The sequence below is a fragment of the Gopherus evgoodei genome, chromosome 2 (assembly GCF_007399415.2).
Source record: "Gopherus evgoodei ecotype Sinaloan lineage chromosome 2, rGopEvg1_v1.p, whole genome shotgun sequence".
NCBI lineage: Eukaryota > Metazoa > Chordata > Testudines > Testudinidae > Gopherus > Gopherus evgoodei.
This window is the reverse complement of record NC_044323.1, coordinates 208719591-208742564: the sequence shown is the minus strand read 5'-3', so window position 1 is coordinate 208742564 and position 22974 is coordinate 208719591. Positions and strand designations below refer to the sequence as shown.

Here is a 22974-nt window from a genome sequence, read left to right as displayed (position 1 = left end):
ATTCTGAAAAGAACAGTATACCCACAACTATTTCCAAAAATGTTCAGTTTAATTCTAAAGCTCAGACACCAGTACTGCCATTCTGAATAAATACAAGCAAAAGACCAAACATCTCATTTTGCAGCTTTTAATTTGGATTAGGATCATATATATCCAACCACCTGAAGAGACTGCTTTTCACACATCAGTAAATATCATGTCTTCTGAATAGGGGTGAATAAACTTAATTTTCCTGAGTTTGAGTCCATTTGAACATCATGGCTGCAAAATTTTGATTTACTTAAACATTACTCAGTTGGCAACTGAAAAAGGAGAGAAAATGCTTGAAATAAAAAGAAACCAAGTACTCTGTTTATATGCCACATATCAACTATGATAACTACTTGTGACAAGTTTCTTTTTGGGTAGGTGGTATTATGCTATCATTTGTACAATACATAACACAGAAAGAGTAGGAAAAACATTACACAACTGACAGATAAAAAAGCCAAACTTAGATTAGATGAGCGTCCACAAAATAAAATACAGCTTGAGAGGTTTGCAAAACCTATCACATGCTCTTGCTTCTAATTCATTCTGATGCTGGCAACAAGGCTGTGCAGTAGCTTATTTTCAAACTACAGATCTTGTACTCCATACATTTGAAATCAGGATGGAGCCCTCAGAAACTTCAGAATACAAGCAAGAAACATTGCTCTACTGTTGAAGTGGTATTCTTACAATGAAAAAAAAAAAAAGCTAGAGCAAAGTATTCAATTTATCTCTGACGTACTAGGTAAAACTTAAAGCCAAAGCATGTTGTGACTTCTAAATGTTTCAAGACAAGACAAGGGAGTAACTGACCTAGAATGACCTAGAATGTTCATTTGCCAGTCTTACTGTGACTAGAGTCTTATTGTGAATAGACTGGAAAATGTCCATCAACAATCCCAATAAAATATTACCACGAAGCAATTATTTAGCCTGTTGATGAATGTTTTAGGTCTGTTACTCCCTTGTCTTGTCTTAAAACATTTAGAAGTCACAACATGCTTTGGCTTTAAGTCCTGCCTAGTACGTCAGAGATAAATTGAATACTTTGATCTCGCTTTCACGTTGCTGGAACTACAGAATGCTTTACAATGATATTAAGGCTGCACCTTTCTAAAACTTATCTGCTATTTAAACAAAGTGGGGGAACCATCACAGGAAAGGAATGTATTAACTTTAAAATTACACTATTGTTGAGGTTGTTGATTTTCTTCTTGAGTATCTCTAAGATGCCTTACCTTCAGATATTCACACAGAAAAGTCCTTTCTAAAAATTACATACTAGCTGTTCAGTTTAATAATTACTAGTGCTGCTTGGGAATGTTTCAACAAAATGGTTTTCTGTTGAAAAAAACAACAACAACTAATGAGATGGTTTTTCAAGTTCCAAATGAAATTTCTGGTAAGTGTGGGAAAGCATGAGTGTGAGAGCATCCACCCTAGAACAGCCAATAGCCCAGTGGTTAGAACATAAGAATGGCCATACTGGGTCAGACCAAAGGTCCATCTAGCCCAGTATCTGTCTATTGACAGTGGCCAATGCCAGGAGCCCCAGTGGGAGTGAACCTAACAGGTAATGATCAAGTGATCTCTCTCCTGCCATCCATCTCCACCCTCTGACAAACAGAGGCTAGGGACACCATTCCTTACCCATCATTACCCTATTAGCCATTAATGGACTTAACCGTCATGAATTTATCCAGTTCTCTTTTAAATCCTGTTATAATCCCAGCCTTCACAACCTCCTCAAGTAAGGAGTTCCACAAGTTGACTGTGTGCTGTGTGAAGAAGAACTTCCTTTTATTTGTTTTAAACCTGCTGCCCATTAATTTCACTTGGTGGCCCCTAGTTCTTATATTATGGGAACAGGTAAATAACTTTTCCTTATTCACTTCCTTCACACCACTCATGATTTTATATACCTCTATCATATCCTCCCTTAGTCTCCCCTTTTCCAAGCTGAAAAGTCCTAGCCTCTTTAATCTCGCCTCATATGGGACCCGTCCCAAACCCCTAATCATTTTAGCTGCCCTTCTCTGAACCTTTTCTAATGCCAGTATATATTTTTTTGAGATAAGGAGACCACATCTGTATGCAGTATTCAAGATGTGGGCATACCATGGATTTATATAAGGGCAATAAGATAGAGACTATCTTCTTTTTAATGATTCCTAACACCCTGTTTGCTCTTCTGATTGCCACTGCACACTGCGTGGACATCTTCAGAGAACTATCCACGATGACTCTCTTTCCTGATTTGTTGTAGCTAAATTAGTCCCCATCATATTGTATGTATAGTTGGGGTTATTTTTTCCAATGTGCATTACTTTACATTTATCCACATTAAATTTCATTTGCCATTTTGTTGCCCAATCATTTAGTTTTGTAACATCTTTTTGAGGTTCTTCACAGTCTGCTTTGGTCTTAACTATGTTGAGCAGTTTAGTATCATCTGCAAACTTTGCCACCTCACTTTTTACCCCTTTCTCCAGATCATTTATGAATAAGCTGAATAGGATTGGTCCTAGGGCTGACCCTTGGGGAACATCACTAGTTACCTCTCTCAATTCTAAAAGTTTACCATTTATTCCTACCCTTCGTTCCCTGTCTTTTAACCAGTTCTCAATCCATGAAATGATCTTCCCTCTTATCCCATGACAACTTAATTTATGTAAGAGCCTTTGGTGAGGAATCTTGTCAAAGGCTTTCTGGAAATCTAAGTACACTATGTCCATTGGATCCCGCTCGTCCATGTTTGTTGATCCCTTCAAAGAACGCTAATAGATTAGTAAGACATGATTTCCCTTTACAGAAACTTTTGTCCAACAATGTATGTTCTTCTATGTGTCTGACAATTTTATTCTTTACAATTGTTTCAATTAATTTGCCCGGTACTGACGTTAGACTACTGGTCTGTAGTTGCCGGGATCACCTCTAGAGCCCCTTTTAAATATTGGCGTTATATTAGCTATCTTCCAGTCTTCAGGTACAGAAGCCAATTTAAAGGACAGGTTACAAACCATAGTTTGTAGTTCCGCAATTTCACATCTGAGTTCTTTCAGAACTCTGGGTGAATGCCATCTAGTCCCGGTGACTTGCTGCTGTTAAGTTTAACAATTAAATTCCAAAACCTCCTCTAATGACACCTCAATCTGTGACAATTCCTCACATTTGTCACCTACAAAAGTTGGCTCAGGTTTGGGAATCTCCCTGACATCCTCAGCCATGAAAACTGAAGCAAAGAATTCATTTAGTTTCTCCACAATGATTTTATCATCTTTAAGTGCTCCTTTTCTATCTTGATCATCCAGGGGCCCCACTGGTTGTTTAGCAGGCGTCCTGCTTCTGATGTACTTACAAAACATTTTGTTATGACCTTTTGAGTTTTTTGCTTTTGGTTTCAAACTCCTTTTTGGCTTTTCTTATTACATTTTTACACTTAATTTGGCAGTGTTTATGCTCCTTTCTATTTACCTCACTAGAATTTGACTTCCAGTTTTTAAAAGATACCTTTTTATCTCGCACTGCTTCTTTTACATGGCTGTTAAATCATGGTGGCTCTTTTTTAGTTCTTTGACTGTGTTTTTTACTTTGGGGTACACATTTAAGTTGGGCCTCTATTATGGTGTCTTTAAAAAGCATCCATGCAGCTTGCAGGGATTTCACTTTAGTAACTGTACCTTTTAATTTCTGTTTAACTAACCCCCTGATTTTTGCACAGTTCCCCTTTCTGAAGTTAAATGCCACCATGTTGGGCTGCTGAGGTATTCCTCCCACCACAGGAATGTTAAAAGTTATTATATTATGGTCACTATTTCCAAACAGTCCTGTTACAGTTACCTCTTGGACCAGATCCTGCACTCCACTCAAGACTAAATCGAGAATTACCTCTCCCCTTGTGGGTTCCTGTACCAGCTGCTCCAAGAAGCAGTCATCTAAACTATCGAGAAATTTTGTCTCTGCATTTCATCCTGAGGTGACATGTTCCCAGTCAATATGGGGATAATTGAAATCCCCCACTATTACTGAATTCTTTATTTTGATAGCCTCTCTAATCTCCCTTAGTATTTCATTGTCACTATCACTGTCATGGTCAGGTGGTCAGTAATAGATTCCTAATGTTATATTCTTATTAGAACATGGAATTACTATCCATAGAGATTCTATGAAACGTGGATTCACTTAAGATTTTTAGTTCATTTGATTCCACTTTTTTTTTTTTTGCATATAGTGCCAGTCCACCCTCCAGCACAACTTGCTCTGTCCTTCCAATATATTTTGTACCCTGGAATGATTGAATCCCATTGACTGTCCTCACTCCACCAGGTTTCTGTGATGCCTATTATAACAATATCCTCCTTTAACACAAGGCACTCTAGTTCACCCATCTTATTATTTAGACTTCTAGCATTTGTGTACAAGCACTTTAAAAACTTGTCACTGTTTATTTGTCTGCCCTTTTCTGATGTGTCGGATTCTTTTTTATGTGAATGTTTCTTGTCTGATCTGGCCCCCGACTTTATCCTCTTCCATCCTTTCCTCATGACTAAAACCTAGAGAATCTCTATCAATAGACTCTCCTCTAAGAGAAGTCTCTGTCCGAGCCACGTGCTCCTCTGCATCACTTGGCTTTCCCCCCATCAACCTTTTTAATGTTAACTGCCAGCAGTCTGGTTCCACTTTGGTTTAGGCAGCACCCATTGGTTAGGACACTCACCTGGGATGTGGGAGACCAAGTTCAAATCAGGAACAGCAGGGCCTGAACATGTGTCTCCAACACCTCAAGTGAGTGCCCTAACTGATGGGTTATTGGCTATTCTGGGGTAGGATTCTCTATAATTTCTTTTTAAAGGTCTTGGTTTTGTTCTGCATCAGAATGAAAACCTCAAAACAAAATGTTCATGTAACAATTCTTGTTTTCCAACCAACTCTAACAATTACACAGAAAACTGTCAGCTAAAATGAGCTAGATTATTTTCTGTAGACTCCTAAAGGATTTTTAATTCTGTTTCAGCCACGTCAAGTTTTTAAAAAAATCACTCCCTGCCAAGGATGATGTACAAGTCATGTATGAAGTTTCAAAGTTTGCCCATGTATGAGTTATTCCTTGTAGTAGTAGTTTGGAGGGAGAGGTTTAAGAGAGGAAATAATGTATTAGTAATTCTTTCAAAAAACACAGTTGAAAGTCTCCTTCCCTCTATCCTCCTACCTTAAACTGATTTTTTAAAAATCACCTCTGAGCATGGAGAGAGTATGAACTGTTTAAAACGTCAAATGAAAATGCTTTGGAAAGTTATGATGAGGGTTCTGTTACTGTAGCTGCTTAAGGAGTTTACAAGGTACCCTGGCAAAGTCAGCAGAGCTTCTAACCTCTTCCCACCTGAATTCCCAGAGCAAGGACCTTATATGATTCTCAAGTGAAGAGCTTTAGATTGTACTTGTTTCCCTTTTTTATTCATTTTAAATCTCTCTTGCTTTTTGGAGGGTGAGAGGACAGGACCATCCCTGTTCCAACTCCTTAAAAACTCTGGGGGAAAATGTTTAAAAGGGTTTTTTTTGGTTTTAAGTTAAGGTTCCACCATACACAAATTACAGGAAATCTAAGTGGCAATATTCCAATACATCATTAATTGGCTGCATTTCACACACATATTTTCTACTTCTGTTTTCCTCATTATAGATTCAGCCTAATATTTTATCTTTAAATCACCTAACACATGTATCAAACACACAAAATGTGCAACGTAGCCAAGTTAATGGGGTGGTTTAATCTCCAGTTTTTCCATTTCCTGACTTTATGGCTTTCACTGTGCAACTTTAGCAATGCACTAATGCAGGGTTAAATTAAATTTACCCATCTAACTTGAGTTTGCAAACAGCTCTACTGTTTTGATGTGGTTCTGGAAAATTTGTACAGTGTCTAGCACATGATGGGCGCTACCATTATGATTCTGAACAATGCTACATTATGAACAATGCTACCTGTATGTAAAAATAAAATACGAATGACTACTTGGGAAAAAATTGCATTGCTCAGAACCCTTAAGTGGTGGGCCTGGTTATATGATGAAGAGAATAAAACGCGCCCTCCCATCACTGGCCAATTATAGAACGCCAGACAATTGTGACTTGCCAGGGCAGGGGGTAGTAGGTCACATCTGGACCAGCACTGGGCAAATGAAGCTTGGTTTTTAGAGGCTACAGCAATGGATGGGGACTCTATGTGGAAACTGTGCAAGTGATGTTGCTTTCCCACTTTCCTATGCATTGCAGTCCATGTGCAAACACCTCCATGTGCAGGATGCATTGGTTTTGGGCATAGTGGAATGAGAAGCAGCAGCTTGGTTCACCTGCTCTCTGAGGGATATGGAGTGTGCTGTGCCTTAAACATCTGGTCATTCTGTTTTGGTGCTTTCCTTGTAATAAATTTGGAACTGTGTGATAAACTCATCTTTGAATGCCTCACTGTATTTTGCTCTTATTTTATCTTTCACTGGACAATTTTTAATATTCTAAGCCTCTGCGAAGTTTCAAACAGCTGCCCTCTTTTCCTTGTGAGGAATAGTGCACATGAATTTGGGATGGTTCCAATACTCACAAGCACTGAAACCATGAGTGACTTAAGTACATCTTCCCAGGAGAGCATTAAAAAACATTTATTCCACACCACATCAGATTTTCAGCATATGTTACATATCTTACAGAAATAATATTTTAATAATGTCTGAAGTCATTTTGTATCCCTCTATTTTTAAAGCTAGGTGCCTTTGTTATCAGGTGTCCAACAGTACTGAGCTCACAGAGAAAACAAGTAAAACTTGAAAAAAGGTTACTTAAAATTGCTTTTCTATACATGTCATCACACAATATCAAGATCAGCTCTACAGAAATCTATGAGGGCTAGAAACAAAAGCCTGATACCACTGGACAGTGGGATTTCAAGGCCTGATGGGTTGCCAGACTTCAAATAGAATTGTCAAGGACTGAATAATGGCCTACCTAACACCTCTGATCAGTTCTCATGTAATTTTTAAATAGGAAGCCATTCTGTTGATGCTATCACGCAAACTCATTCATACTCAAGGTTATGTACTCTATAAACTTTTATTTTTTAAGTTACCGTTCATGCACAGTAACTAACATTCAATCACTATCTTAGCAGCTTTTTAATTCCAGTCTTCTACAACACAGAAATTAATAATGGTTTATCAAATTCTATTTTGCAAAAATCAAATCTGCCCGCATCATACCAGTGTGAAAAGCATCCAAAACAGAACGGGAGACTCGCACTCAGCTGAACCAGTTTTGTTTAGAAAATTAGTAGACAATGCATTTCCTTGGCTGAGACCTTGACTCATTTGCCAAGCTCCATCCCACAGTGTTTTTATTTTTTTACAACTTTATAAGCTGAGAGGACATTATTAAAGAAACATATCCTCAACTCTGGGGTTAGGAACAGAGACAACCAGCCCCAGAGCTGCCTAAAAGGAATGTGGCAAGGCATTTTTAATAATCTAAATATATCTATTTAACAGTTTATAACCCCCTGGAAGCTAGAAAATGACATCTGTCTCCTTATTGAAATTTGTATCACCATGGTATGTACACAATGGTTTGTTGCTATAACACTGAATACATACTGGTATCTGTTCTATGAAAAAACACCATAGAAAAAAGGTGTTTCAATTCTGGGGAGGAGGTAGAACAAATATTTGCACAGACTTACTCAAACAGTTACAAAGGCAGGTCAAGTTTGGGGCCAAGCATCTTGAATGAGTTTTTTCAAAGTAATGTGACAAAATCAGTGGAGTATCAGGCATCCTCATTCCTACATGTTGTCAGTGTTTATTCTGTCTGAAGGGTAAGGCAAGATTACAAAAATGTCAGTGAGAAAAGGAAGGGCAAATAGCAAAGCAGAGTGGAGCAGTACAGCTGCTCCTGTTGCGAGAGATTCTCAGAACAATGAGGGAATGCAGGAAATGCACTGCTCTTGTTGACTAGGGGGTAATTAAAGAGAAAGTAGCAGTCAGTAGGGACTGAATGCAAGAACAGGCAAAGAATCTACTTTGATACAGACATTCTTGTTATGTAGTCTACACACATCTTTAATCAATGCAGTGGTAATATACAACTCCCATTAATTAAAAACATTCTAAAATAATCTACAAACGAAGCATAGATGCAAAACATGTTTTCAAAACTACCTCACAGGAGCCTTTTAAATATGTAGATATTTACATAGCAAACCATTTGCTAACGGAACATTAGAAAGAATTTAAGCACGACTTTAAAAAAAAATAACATCCTTATTATTAATCACTTCTATTACCATAGCATCTAGGAGCCCTACTCATGGACCAGCACTCTATGGGTATGTCTGTCTATGCTGCGGCAAGGAGCGAGCCTCCCAGTCAGGACAGGCAGACTCATGCTACCAGGGCTTGAGGTAAAAAGAGCAGCGTGGACAGGCTGCACCGGTGGAGGCTCAGGCTAGCCACTCAAGCTCAGGTAGCTAGCCTGAGCCTCCACCAGCGCAGCAACATCCACACTGCTATTTTTAGCACATTAGCTTGAGTCTGTCCACCCAGACTGGTAGGCTCACACTCAGCTGCTGTGTAAACATATTCTAAAGTGCTGAGTACTGTACAAACAAACCAAAATCCCTCCACAGTTGCTTAACTCTGCATCTCCCTCTTCATTAATTGGGTGCAGTGAAGAGATGGCATTACCTACTCTGTGATCCCAAACCTGTAGGGAAACTAGGGTTTTGGGGGGATGAACATGTTTGAAAAAAAAAACAAAACACCAAGAAACAAAAACACAAACAAAACTATAAGCTGGAGTTAAGCTTGCAACTGTCCATCTGTTACTTAATGGGAAAGGCTTTTAAGGAAAGATTTGTTTTCTCAGAAAGCACAAATGTTTGATAGCATGGAAGTTGTATGTAAAGATTCACCTAAAAATAAATAAATTAGGAAGTATGGAAGTACAGAGTTAAGGTAACCTACACAACCTTAATTCTGCCCACCCACTGCTGATCTACCAGCATGCATTTTGATGGAAGAAATAAGGAATTAAAGAAATTCAGTGGACAGCTTTAGGTTGTCTTAAATCCATTAAATCTTTGCAAAGTCAGAAACTCCAGCGGGGACATATTTCATAACACGAGGAAGCAGCTTTCACTATGTAAAATTCCCTCATAACCTCCAAGGGTAATCAAAGCACCACTGTCATCAAGACCAAACACATTTGGTGTTTCTAGGGCAAACCATTCTTGAGTAAGCTACATTTTAGTCAATGGTATTTTTAGTAAAAGTCATGGGCACTTAAAAAAAAAAAAAAAAAAAGGATCATGATCTGTCTATGACTTTTAATATATATATCCCTGACTAAAACTTGGGAGGGGGGATGGCGGCTCAAGAGGGCAGCCCTGGGGACCTTGTGGGTGCTGGGGAGGGAGTTGCGGCAGGGATGGGGGTACCACAGACTGTTCACCTAGTCAACTGGCGGGGGGGGGGGGGAAAATCAAGGCCTGGAGGGGGGCACTGCAGGTGCTCGGGGGAGGGGAGGAAGATGGGGCACACTCCCTACCCAGCTCCTGGGAAGCGGCAATCTTCATCTCCTAGCTCCATGTGCTACCTCCGTTCCACCCGAACCCTGGTTCTGCAGCTCCCATTGGCTATGTAAAAGCTATGGGTCAAAATCAGGCTGGCTTTAGATGCAACTTTGGAGAGTGCAGTGTCTCCCCATATCATCAATATTTAATGATGTGGTGTATTCAATTATGCAGATATATAAGTAGACATGCATTTAATATATGCAGAGGGCACCTAACTGAATATATTTACATCTCTGCATGAAGTGGGTAGAGGCTGTCTCTTCTTCCTTTCTCAGGGCATCGGGGTTCTCTCAGTGAAGGTCTTTTCTTTCCCAGCACACCACCTCAAAGGATCCGCAAGCAGCATGAGGCCTCACAGCTCTTAATAAACTAAAACAGCCAAACCACCCTGCAGCAGCTGAGGCTTTTTTGAAGGCAACAGGACTGCAGGACTGTGACTTAACATAGAATTCAAACTAGTATGAATAGTAGTGCTAAAATGAACTGGAAATCCCTGCCTGTAATTGCAGTCTGTGGCAATGGGGAGAATTATTCACACTAATGCTACAACTAAGTGATCAAAAACAACAGTGTGCTGGCACACTATTAAAGGACCCTTTTAATTGCCATGTTTCAAATTCCATTAGTAGCCCTCTAGCAGAAGGCCTGCAAAAGTCTTTAATAAATCATAGAAATCAGAGATGGAAATTAGGTCAACTTTTCTATCCATCTCCACCACCCCCATCCCAAGTTTGTTTCCTATATTGTACTGCTGAGTGCTCTGTCTAGTCAACTTTTAAATGATTCAACTGATGGGCTTTCTACTAGCTCCCTAAGGAGACTGTTTACACAGTTCAATAAGTCTCACTGTTAGCACATTTTCCCCTAATTGTCCAGCCTAGTTTTTCCTTTCCTCAATTTCATTATGTTATCCCTATTTATACCCCTGGATCATCCTAAATCTGCTCTTAATACTACTGTTCAACTAGTCAACTACTGTTCAGCTAAAATTGTTGCTCAAAAACATTATTTTGCCACTCCTGTAATCTGCTAAAATTTGCTACTATTTTTAGGAGAAAAAGGGTTGGTAAAGGAATGAAAAGCTACTAACTAGAGCTTTACTACAACAGTGCTCCAATACATGGAAACAACATTACTGTTCTCTTCTATATATACAGAGCTCTTCATTTTCTGTTTTTATTTTATTTAATTTTTCCCAGGAATTCATCAGTGTTTATTACAACAAAAAGATGAAAATCAGTGGAAAAAATATTAATTTTTCTGGGTAAATATCAGGGTTTATTTTGGTGGACAGAAGGACGGGGAAAAAATATTCAGTAGATTAATGCTTTGATTAATGGAATTCAATGTGGTTTGCTACAGAAGTAAAACAGAACTCAATACACAATGCCACCTCTGAGTTAAAAAAAACCACTCTCTCTCTAATACCCAAATAAAACTTTTAATTTGAATAAACAGTTTACTGTTATAGACAGAACTATAGGCCTATAAATATTTACATTTAATAACTGGAACACACCATTTGCAGCGCACACACTCAACTTCATCTTTTTCTCCTGTTTCTTTTTAAACTTTTGAATATTTCTTTGTGTTCTGAAACGTATTCCGATACAGATTTTCATTTTCTTCCCATTTTAGTGTGTCAGATCTTTAAACAGTTATCTGCTAACAGCCTGAAATATGTACGTGGTAGGTGTGAGATTCAGCAGTACATTCAGATGCGTATGCACTTCAAAGCTTGCATGCCTGCCTGTTTGTTTATTGTGTATGTCTTCTAGACTAATACATAGCCTTCAACAGGCAGGTTTGCACATACACACAGACTGATGTAGTCTCCTAATGCATCTCTCTCATGCAATGTATTGTATTTTCCTAATAAAACGTTATTTTTTTACATATTTGAATGATACAAAAATAGGGTGAAAATTGGAAAATAAACAAGAATAATGCTTTTTGTAAAACCCGGAATTTTATAGTAAAAATCAGTTTAAACTGAAAATGAAGGGGCTTATATATGTATATAATTAACAGACATTTTCTGGATTCTATAGTAATCCATAAAGAGACATGGAGAATGCATGTTGCAGTAAGAGATGAACAATGTTATCGCATATTTGAATACTACATCTTGGGCCTGAAGCTCCATTTCTTTTCCTATATTTTACACTAGTATAAATCCACTGAAATCAATGGCTACACCAGCACAACACTGGAGTAACATATTGGTTAATCAAGCCCTGGTACCAAAGATTACTGGCTGAGAGTCAGCTTGGTATAGCGGTTAGAGCACAGAACTAGGAATCAGGAGTTATGGGTTCTATTCCCAGCTGAGTTGGACTGATGGGGCTCAGGCTAAAGGGTTGTTCAATTGCAGTGTAAATGTCCAAGGTTGGACCTGAGCCCAGGCTCTAGGACCCTGCAAGTTGAGCGGGTCCCAGATGCTGGGCTGCAGCCCAAACATCTACACAACAATTACACAGCCCCACATGCCCGAGACAGCTGGCATAGGCCAGCCAAGGGTCTCTAATGGCAGTGTAGACACACTTTGTTCTGTCTTACCTGTTTAGATCAAAAGGTCTTTGCATCAGGGTCTACAGGTCTAATTAGGCCCAACCCAAGTCCACTCAGTCCGAAAAGATCAAATTATTTCCCAACCCCTTCCGGGAATCTGAGTCAATGCTGCTGCCTCTTGCCTGTGAGTTCGGCTCCTCCTCCCCATGGGGGGTCAGCTCTCCTCCCCCTAGCCTGTGGGGCCAGCACAGCAGCAGTAATGTTCTGCAGAGTGAGGGGTGCTGTGACTTTTCCACCCCACATGCTCCACTTCACACAAAGTGCAGCAAGGTGGTGTTGGCCATCAGGGGCATGCAGCCTCTGCACACTGACCTCGGGGGCAGGAGAAGGACAGCTGACCCGACCTGAGACCAAGATGGTCCGGCTGTTTTCCTGCCCCACCCATCCCAGACCTGACACTTGGAGTCAGGTTCCACTGGATTTAGGTCAGGTTGAAGGGCTCTACCAGGGACTGCCTCTTACTATGCATACAGTGCCTAGGACACAAGGACTTCCAGTCAAACAGCGAGACAAACAATGAGATATAATAAAATACTATCACTATTCAGATACATCAGCTTTTTATATCTGAACTTCCAATTACGCCTTTTCTTATTTAAGATCACATACACTGCATCATGGGGGTGTATGGGGTGAGTTTAACAGATAGTATCTCTGCATAGGAGACAGTCACAACCATAAGAGGTGGTTTGCTTGCAACTGGTGCTGGCAACTCACTCAACTCTCACCACATCTAGTGAGAGTAGCTGGTGGCGGTGACCACTTAGCGAAAGGCAAGCCTGGCCCTCCAAGTGCATGCCAAGGAGTCATGGTCAAACACTTGGCAAATATTAGACCATAGAAACAGAATGAAGATAGAAACCCTCCATTATAAACAGCTATTCGCTAACATGTACATTTATTTCAAATTGACTCCAGACTCTTGGTCAGGAAAAGTACAGAAAGTAATCATACAATAACGGGAAGGGAAGGGAGAGGTTCTCCCTTTTGAGTGAGAGCAGAAGTATTAGTCAATTTTTCTAAATCAGTGCTCCTTGCTATTAACAAACAAAATCATGTCAGCACGAAGGAAAAAGGAAGAAAGCAAAGACACAATTATGTATACAAGGCAATTTTTAAAGTGATCTATTGCTATCAACTTCTGAAAAGCTGAACAGTAATAACTCATGTGAAATGCTAATCTCTCTGCTTATTTTACCTAATGAGTAGAATTTACCGTCTCCAGAAGCTCTCAGTATAACTAACGTTCACAGGGTCAAATTCTGATGCCTTTACTTTACTGAATAGTGCCTAGCTCTATAAATAGCCTTATTCATTTCTATGGGACTATTTTCATAGTTAGGTACTACTCAGCACAAGTGAGGGGGGAGGAATCTGACCCTGAGTCAGTCTAACACATACTTTTCGTGGGTCTGCAAGAACCTTCTCTTCAGTGTGTTTGTTACAGTCTTTTTAACTAACATTTTTGATTGCACCTCTACACTCGAGGAAACATTAAGGTGTCATTTACAGTTGCCCTGGTATCATGAGGACCAGACATCACCACCCCCACCAGGGACCAATGACATAAATAATCCCCAATATTGTCACAACTGCATTTTGTGGCTGATTTACTCCAGGGTTCTGTACCACGTGCTGCCACTGGGAAACGCTTGCAGGGGCTGGACATTTTCCAGCCTATTGAGGCTGCAATACATGTGGTTTACACAGGGACGACTTGGCCTGAAGCATGTAGGCTGCACTCAGCAGTGCGAGGAGAAAATGAGCAAGGAATAGGGATTACCTCAGATTGCACACTCATCCTCCCGCTACCTCTGCTCCGGCTTTTCCAGACCCAGCACAAAATATAGGAGTTCTGAGGGGGGTAGCAAGATGATTAACCTTGGGTGTGAGGCAGGAGAGGGGTTGCTCTGAGGACTGTCCAATGGGAAAGGGTTAAGAGCTATGGGTGTGGTTCTGAGCTGTGGAGACGTTAAGTAAGGAGGGTGAGGAGTGTTCCTGAGCCCATAGGGGTTGAGTTGGAGAGGTTCTGACTCAGGAAGGGATGGATTTAGTTGGCATGGTTGATTCCGCAAGGAAGAAGTCACTGGTGAATTAAGTTGTAGGTCAGTTGGTGGTGTGGGGGGAGGAGGAGGAGGGAGTTCGCAGGATAAGAGCTAGATTTGAAGGGAAGAGATTGGGAATAAGAGACAACAGTGAAGACTGACAATGATAAATATACTATTATCATCTATCCTGCTCTTAAACTGTTAAGTGCTCCAGTTTGAAATGGAGAATGGGTAGGAGAGAAGAGAAAAGACAGTACCCCTTTTCCTTTTCTCCCTCATCCCCAAACACCCCGCCCTTTCCCTGTACCCCACCCACCCACCCCCACCCTGACCAGAGCATGTCAGTTTTTCCACTTGAAAAATACAATCTCCTTGCAGAGAGATTGTTCCCCATATTCCCACCAGCTCTTCTGGGCACCAGTTGCCACTGACCACCTCTTTTAGGAAAAAATGCTGTATTAAGAGCCAAATCTACTTCATAATGTACATATATTGTACTAGGGAAGCCTGTCTAGCTTTTAAGTCAGGCTTAACCAGGAACTTCAACTTCATTCTACTCCATTCAAGAGTTTTGTAGACCTCCTCTAATGCCACTTATGGATGCTATTATATTTATCAGTGTTACAGTGCCTGCACACAGACACAAATTACACGTGTGTAAATACTTGTATATGCTCATAACAGTACACATTCATTTCAATTGTTCTTTTCCCCTAAAATCTTATGTACGGATCACATATGCTTTTAATTTTCTTCTAGCCCTTTCCCCCCACACACACACACACTAAGTCCCCTTGGGTTCCACATTCTTTTTTAACCCTATAAATGAAAACCTTTTCACAGTGGGATCAGACATCTGGTGGACAATTTTCCCCTCCCTCCCCCCACTTCCTCCCTCCTCTCTCTCCCCCTCCCCCCCATATACTCTCTTACTACTACTATGGTTTCTCATCTTGCAAAGGGATTCAAATTTGATGGATTAAGAACTCAATGAAAAATGACTGTTCATTTTGAAAGCACTCTGCTTTACAAAAAGACAATCTGTACAAGAGAGGGTGGTGGAAGACCACGAGGATTTTAAGTGAAAACAAATATTTCGTATAAGTACCCTACAGATAGGAAACACTCACCAGGCCTCATTTTATTTATGTAGCACCTTTCATACATTGCAACTCACTGACTGCACCCAAAGCAAGTCACAAGTAATTCAGAAGGCTAAGGTATAGAATGTTCATGAAAGCAAGAATTAAATATAATGATTTCGTTCTGGTGGTACCATAGAATAATAAACAATGACCAGGTAAAATGTGAACATTAAATTTTAAATTTAGGTTAAAAGACAAAAAGTTAATTATTTGAGTTTATTTATTCAGTTATTTGTAAGGGGAAAAACACTGAATCTGCATGCAGACATTCCACATTATCTTCATATTAACTCAGTTGTCTTAAATACTGTGACCCCATTTCTGGGTTTTTTTCCAGGCATTGGGTTCTGCACATTCCTCCTGAAGTTCCTCTGCACTAATGCCCATAGTGACAACCATTAGTAATGGCAGGGGCAGGAGTAATAAGCTTGCAGGACTTCTCTTACTGATGGCAGAGTGATAGGTTAGCTATTATTTCTTCTCTGCTACCCAAGCTGTTCCTGCTCCCAGATGTCAAGAGCTTTGGAAGGTCAGCCTCTTTCCTATTACACATCTAGGAGTCTCTCACTAGAAAATTGAAGTACTAGGTCCACTACCAAGGTAAGAAATGGAAGCCCTGCTTGAGGAAATGTTCATGTCCTTTTATGACCCATATATGGACCTTCTGATCATATGGAAAAATCGATGCGATTCCTCTTAGTTACAAGCTTGTGGAATCAGAACTATAGCCAAACCTCTTGTTTTCAACAAGTGAACATAAGAATATATATTAAATACCTAATTTCAGAAATTAATCAGTGAATATTTCCCTCATCACCACAAATTGGAAAAAAAAATAAAAAACAAAAAAAAGAGGTTAGAAGTTAATTTATTTTCAATGTTAGACAGTTTTCAGGATTTTTTTTTAACCTGCTCATATCTATGAAGTCTTCAAAAAAGTTTGCTACTGCAGTAAATGTCTGAGTTATTAACTACCACTTTCTAAATCTATTTTCATTTAGCATTCTTATTGTATTAGTCGCCATAATTGTAGACTTTTTTGTGTTTTCTACAGCTTGCGTACCTAGTAAAAACAATCCACCTAGAGAACTAACATACTCTTTTCAGGAACCCATCACTCAATTCTCAGTGCAACTGGGAAGTAATCACATTTACACTCATATTTATCAGCAATTGATTAAATTAAAGGAAGGTCAAAGCTCTAACAGAACACACTGAAAATTCAAACACTTTTTCGGTGACGGAATATCTTGCCAGTATAAAATGTCATAAATAGGATCCTGAAACAAAATATACCACAACATTATCATCTACATTTAAAGAACCACATCCTTCAAAATAAATGTACTTAAATGAATAGCCACATTGATTTCAATGGACCTACTCAAGGTTAGTCACGTGTACTTGCAGAATTAGACCTATATTCTGTAGTTCAAAGGAAAAAAACTTCATGGTTGTAAAAGTAAGCACTTATGAGTATGTTGTCAATGTAGTAACTGATACCGCTGATATACCGTATCTTAGGAACCAAATGTTCTTGTGTAACATACTTTAAAAATTCTTTGACTGTTCCTCCCGGTCATATACCACCATTTACTGGTACATGAGAATTACATGAATCAAGTTTAAATATTACCCACTGAATGAACACTCCATTTCAAGTTCTATTTTACTGTTAGTTAAATCAAAATAAATATTTAAAATACACGGAAGACATTTTACATAAATGTTCACAAGGAATACATCATTTCCATACACCAAAACATATAATATACCTAATAAATAAATATATGTTAAATGAATATATTTTCATATACCAAACTGATTGTGAATAGTTATTATTTATAAAACAATGAAGCTCTCGAACAAACAACAAAGTCCTCACACAAATACCTGTTAGAGGAAATTTTTTGTTCAGCAAAGATACGTATTTTGCAGGTTTCCACTATAGATGAAAACCCGCATCTCGTTTTATTTGTAAATATACACAAACTCTAGATTCACCTCTACTTGCCCCTCTTTTGAAAAAAAAACAAAACAGCTGTGCTGCAGTTCCTAAGACAAGGCTGCATCAGTCTCTCTCATTTGGTAGACACAAAGTTATAACAAAGATGGTTCAGACAGTCTGATTTTCAGTGCCCCACCCTCATTTCTTTGAGCCAGAGTGATGTCATAACACAAGGCAGCGCAATGACTTCATTGCTACAGTTCTCCTTGCTTCTAGGCACGCGCTCCCTCTCTTCTTTACGACAAAGACAATGCCTTTAGACCACAGCAGTAAATAAAAGGCAGACTCACGTCAGATGAGCTCTTATAATGTACCTGTCCAGTTTCCAATAATATTGGCTAACCTTTTAGAAGAAAAACATCACTTGCATCATTAAACAACACTTTAATAAGGGGATGACACTGTAGGATGAATTAGGTGAAGGGAGATTCAGTGTTGGTTGTATTAGTATATTAAATAAAAATAAAGTATGATATATTAAAAATATTTCACAGTGTCTTTAAGCTAATGTTCTCTGGTACTAATCATTCACTACTGCAGTGAACAGGACTGTAGCAGAACAGAATCACAAGGAGCCTTCCTGTTCTAATGGAATCATACAGAATAAACTTGCAGTCGCTCTCCACTTTAATATGGTGATCCCTCTCTTTCCATCCCCTATATTATTCCTTATGTGCAAATTTCATCATCATATTAGAGTGGAGATTTCCCAACCAAAGAGACTGGTTCAACATCATGAAGGAAAAAAAATACTGATGCAACAAATTGTCACACAATGATTTTAAATCAATCAATCGACACAGGAAGATTAGCTTTGCTTTTTATACTGTACTTAAAGTTATCTTCCATATTTATTTTAAACAAGCCACAATGCACTACATTAACTTAACCAAAGTCTAACAGTAAATTAAGAGTGAAAAAGCCTACTTTATTTCTGGATTAATTTAACTGTAAATGGTTCACTGCATAGGAGATAAGACTACTGTGGAGAGTCACCTTTGACCTGTGATTCTTCAGTTCTTCTCCTTAAAAAACGTATAAGTCAAGTGAAATAAGTACTTTTGCTTGTTCCTACCTCAAAGTGATGCACAAAGTTCAGTTTAGCAAGTGTGTTACATCTTTGCCTCAAGTATAAATAAGGTTTAGGCCCATATTCAGAAGTAGTATTCAGAGTAATGCTAGTCTTTCAGTACATTCTATTACTTCAATAAAATGAACAATACTGCGAGGAAAATAAAAAAGAAACTAAAAAAGTTTGATTTTACTGACTTTAAATTATTATGGAAGTGTAAATTTTCAAGTTAATTGTATATCTGACAAAGTTAAAACAATTAAAAATGCCCCTTCCAGCTCTCCCTTCTTTCTCCACATACTCAGTTCTCAGCTTAATACAGAATCTATTACCAGGAGACTGACAGAGCCACTCCCTCTTCTATTTTTTAAATCCCACAAAATACCCTCAAGTTTCCTGTTAAAGCAGATAAAACCAAAATAATATGAATAATTCTGTAACTACACGTGTAACTACATACTGTAACTGTATAACGGCATTGTAAACTTTCTAGCCCACTTGGTTTATCTTTGCTGTCTAAGCTGCAGTGAAGTTCATGCACACATCTATCTCTGCACCATCTTTAAAGTACACACTTCAACCCAAGGCTAAGAGGATTCACATCTGAAAACACAAGTGCTGAAATTATACGATTGCAAAACTTGTCTGGCTCTTCATTTCTCTCCCTCCCTCCCACACATCTGATTAATACCATCTGTTTCCCCTGAACTTTCCCTTTCGGTTGCAAGAACCTCTCTTCTCCAACTTAAGACGTCAGCCCAGGGTGCAGCCGAGAGAAACCGGAGGGAACCTTGGAATTGGAAATGTTAAAAACAGGAGCGGAGACAGCGCTGCCACTGCAGAGGTCCAGAGCTCCAATTTACTATGTAACCACACCCACCGCATTGCAGAAGCCACGGGCTGGAGGGGGGTACGCAGATAACAACAAGCAGTAACTCCGCCGCCACAAGCAGACGCAGAAGAAGAGCCTAACCGATTTCAAGAAGACAAAAAGATGGACCGCTAACTCCCAACCGTCCTCACTCGCAAAAGTATCGCCGCCCCCACATCAGGCTTCACACGATGCACGCAACAACCCCCCTTGACAGCCCGCCAGGTAAACAATGCAGGTGGCGCACTGCTGTGCTCCGCAAGGGGGTGAATGGGGACAACTCTACTGGGGGCTGCCCAGCTTGGGGGCTTTACGGAGGTGCCATTACAAGAGAGCCCAATCCACGCACCCCACCGGCGCTGCTGTCCTATATAAAAGAGAAGTTTTCTCTAGGAACAAAAAAATCGATGCCTTGTGTAAACATCCCTCATCCGCACCCCCCCCCCGCGCCCTCTCCCCTGGCACGCGGTGCCCAGCCCAGGCTTTTCCCAGCGTGTCAGCGGGAAGATCCCGGCACCCAAAAAGACACCTCCCCTCCTGCTGACACAACCGCATCAAAGCAACGGGACCATCCGAGCCAGGCCCCGGAATAGCGGCTGGCTGGCGAGCTGCATCGCAGCAGCTGGAGGGCAGGCGGGTCAATGGCTTTTTTTAATCCGAGCGGCTCTCCAGGGGTGCAGAGGGAAGGGGCAAGTGACACCCAGGGGTCGGCACGCAGATCTCGCCCCAGTGTCGTGTGTCCCCCCCCCCCCCCCCCGCGCCACCAGCCGTTGATCACTTTAAAATGGCTCCTCGAAAGGAGATTTAAAAACAAAATAAGAGTAAAAACGCCCCTGGCAGCGGAGACCCTGAGCAGATCCCCCGCCCGCCCCCAGAAGAGAAAACTGCAACCAGACTAGCAGCCAGGGGGGAAGCGAAGCGAGGTGCCGGGATAAGGTACCTTGGCAAACCGGCGCAGCAGCAGCAGCGAGCTGGAGCCCGGGTCTCCGCTGGGTCTAGGTCTGGTTCCAACACGTCAGAGGGACGTGCAGCAGCAGCAGAGCCGCGGCCACGCGTCAGCAGCAGCAGCCCAGCCCAGGAGGAGCCCTCCACAATATCCCAGCAAATCAGGAATGTGGAGACAGGCTCCTTCAAAAAGCCCCTCGCCGCGGAAAACGGGAAAAGCTGGATCCCGCCGGAATCCGCCGGCTTTGGCGCTCAGAAGCCACGCCCCGTCTACATGGAGAAAGAGGCGCTTCAAGGCTCCGACCCCAAGGAGAACCCCTCGCCCTAATGTATCCCAGTGTAAGCCGCCCCTTTCCGTGCAAATACCGCTGCTGGGAGATCAAGTGTAGGGGCTCCGATTTGCGCGCCCGCGCACAAACACAAGACCTAGAGCGTTAAGCATCATTGCACGCCGAGGCAGCGACCAACCTGCAGTCTCAACACCTGGATCCTCCTCTCTCCCCCTTTCCCTCCCCCTCCAGCCCCCAACGTTCACTGTCTAAAAAGAGACTAGGAGGAGCTGCTCCTTACGCACCTTCAGAATCCACCCTGCTACACTGCAGCTCAACAGGATCACAACAAACTCAGACCCAGGCTCTGGAGCCTGCCAACTTTCGACCATAAACCAGAAATTGTAGCAATAGATTATATTTTGCTTCTACTGTTCTACCCAAATCTCTAAATTAACATCTGGATCTGGATAGTTTTTAGGCTGCATTCCTCTAGCTTTACCATCTAACTTCAGTACATATGCAGATTTTCCTAGTACACTAGAATAACCTGGATCACATTTTATCTGACAGGATCCAGATTTGGAATTTTGCAGCACTGCACTTAGAGGCACTGATTTCTGGATTTTTTTGTGGGAGCGGGAACAACTAAATTTGTTCTGTGTTTAGACAGTGGAATGCACAGGTAGGGCCAAAAATAGCTGGATCCAAGAAGATCCAGGTGCCAGATCGGAGTACTGGCAGTGCTGCTGTGCTAGAATGTAGGGGATCTGTGTGGAGTGTGTGCAGTTGGAGAGTGAGGGGGTTGTGCAGGAGTAGTAGTTAGGTTTATTCTCCATTTAGGCAGTGGAAGTTGAGGGGCTGACGGGGGCCCAGAACTGGGGATCTTTCCCCGACCTGAATCATGGCAGGGGAAGAATTTTTTTTTTTTAATTAATAGTGTCTCTGGGACTTGCAAGACAAAAAGGGTTCTGACAGCAGGCAATGGCCATCTAGGTTCTCTGATTAAACAGAACAGCAGACACTATCCAATGTAGAATAATCAGAGAATTCCCTCCCCACCCTAGATGCAGAACTGCCATTCAGCTGATCTGGCATACAGTAACATGCATAATACAGAGAGATTCTTCAAAGGGAAAATGTGTGCCATCAACTCAAAGAAGACAGGCAGTTTAAACAGCAAGAGTTATATATTGTTCTCAACCAGGAACTCAGAAAAATCATTGTGAAATGCAGGGGGAAAGTATTTGACAGATAAAATATACACTAGAATTGATGAGATGTGATTTTTAAAATTGTGAGAAAAGGACAATCAGTTTGAATCAAATCTTTGGTCTCTAAAGTGAGGGTGGAGACTTGAGAAGTATCACACATTTAAAAGATGCATAAGATATACTGGGTTAACCTTTTGCAGCTGTTATTTCTGTTCTGCAGAAACATGGTAACTTTATTTTTAAGCACAGTAAAGCCACTAGAACATCAGCACTTCAGAGTAACCATTGATAACACTGCTGATAGATTTGCCTCAATCATGATTTATACCAACACTTCTGGATAAATAGCATCTTCTATCTGAGGGCTTGTCCACACTTCCTGTGGGATCTACAGCTATCAGTGCATCAGCAGTTGATTTAGTGCATCCAGTGAAGACCCGCTAGATCAACTGCAGATCCCTCTCCCGTAGACTCCTGTACTCCACCAGACTGAGGAGAGTAAGGGGAGTCGACAGGAGAGCATCTCCAGTCGACATCGCGTAATGTGGACCCCACGATAAGTGGATCTACGCTACGTCGATTTTAGTTACACTATAAATTGCATAGCTTAGATCAAATTTCCCCTGTAGGGTAGACGAGGCCTGAGGAACTCGGAGGGCTTTATGTACATTGATGTAGCCTTACAGCACTTGGGGGAGGGTGATATTAATGACCACATTTTAGAAATGAGAAATATTAGCAACAGAGAACTTAAATGGCCATGGACTTTGGATGTGAAACTTGAAAATCCTGGGCCTGAGTTCAAAGCTTTCAAGCATTCACAGTTCCAGTGGAAGACAAAGGATACTTCAAATGCTCATTATCTCTGAAGATCAGGCCTAAGAAATCTCAAATCAAACCCAAAAGCTAAACACCTCCCCACCCCAAAGGACTGTGCCACTTCTGTAAACACTGGTCTTTGTGATTTTCCGAAGGCCCTCACAAAAAGGTCTCCACCAGAACTGGCTGGAAAGCAGAATTTCCTTTCATCCAAAAAATTCAAGTTTTTGCAAAATATTTCATCCTGAACGGGGCCAGGCAGTCTGCCTCCCTGGCTTTCCTCAAAAGTTTTGATGGAATAGCCATATTGCTGCAGAATGTTTCAATTCCATCAGCTCAGCATTTTCCAACAGAAAATTGTTC

The 22974-nt window shown here is 40.8% G+C and overlaps 1 protein-coding gene across 25 annotated transcripts in view; it reads right to left on the bottom strand.

Annotated features, from left to right (window-relative positions):
* EPB41L3 (erythrocyte membrane protein band 4.1 like 3) overlaps positions 1–22974 on the bottom strand; it is a 201369-nt gene that overhangs the window by 111129 nt on the left and 67266 nt on the right. For 4 of the 25 annotated variants that reach the window (XM_030552814.1, XM_030552807.1, XM_030552819.1 and 1 more), the window contains exon 1: positions 20305–22117. The exons of 2 other annotated variants lie outside the window; for them this stretch is intronic. The gene's annotated coding sequence lies outside the window, so the exon portion shown is untranslated. Of the gene's footprint in view, positions 1–18991; positions 19097–19184; positions 19274–19373; positions 20058–20304; positions 22139–22974 lie in introns of those variants that run through there. 19 more of the 25 variants (XM_030552802.1, XM_030552805.1, XM_030552817.1 and 16 more) reach the window with 14 other exon arrangements.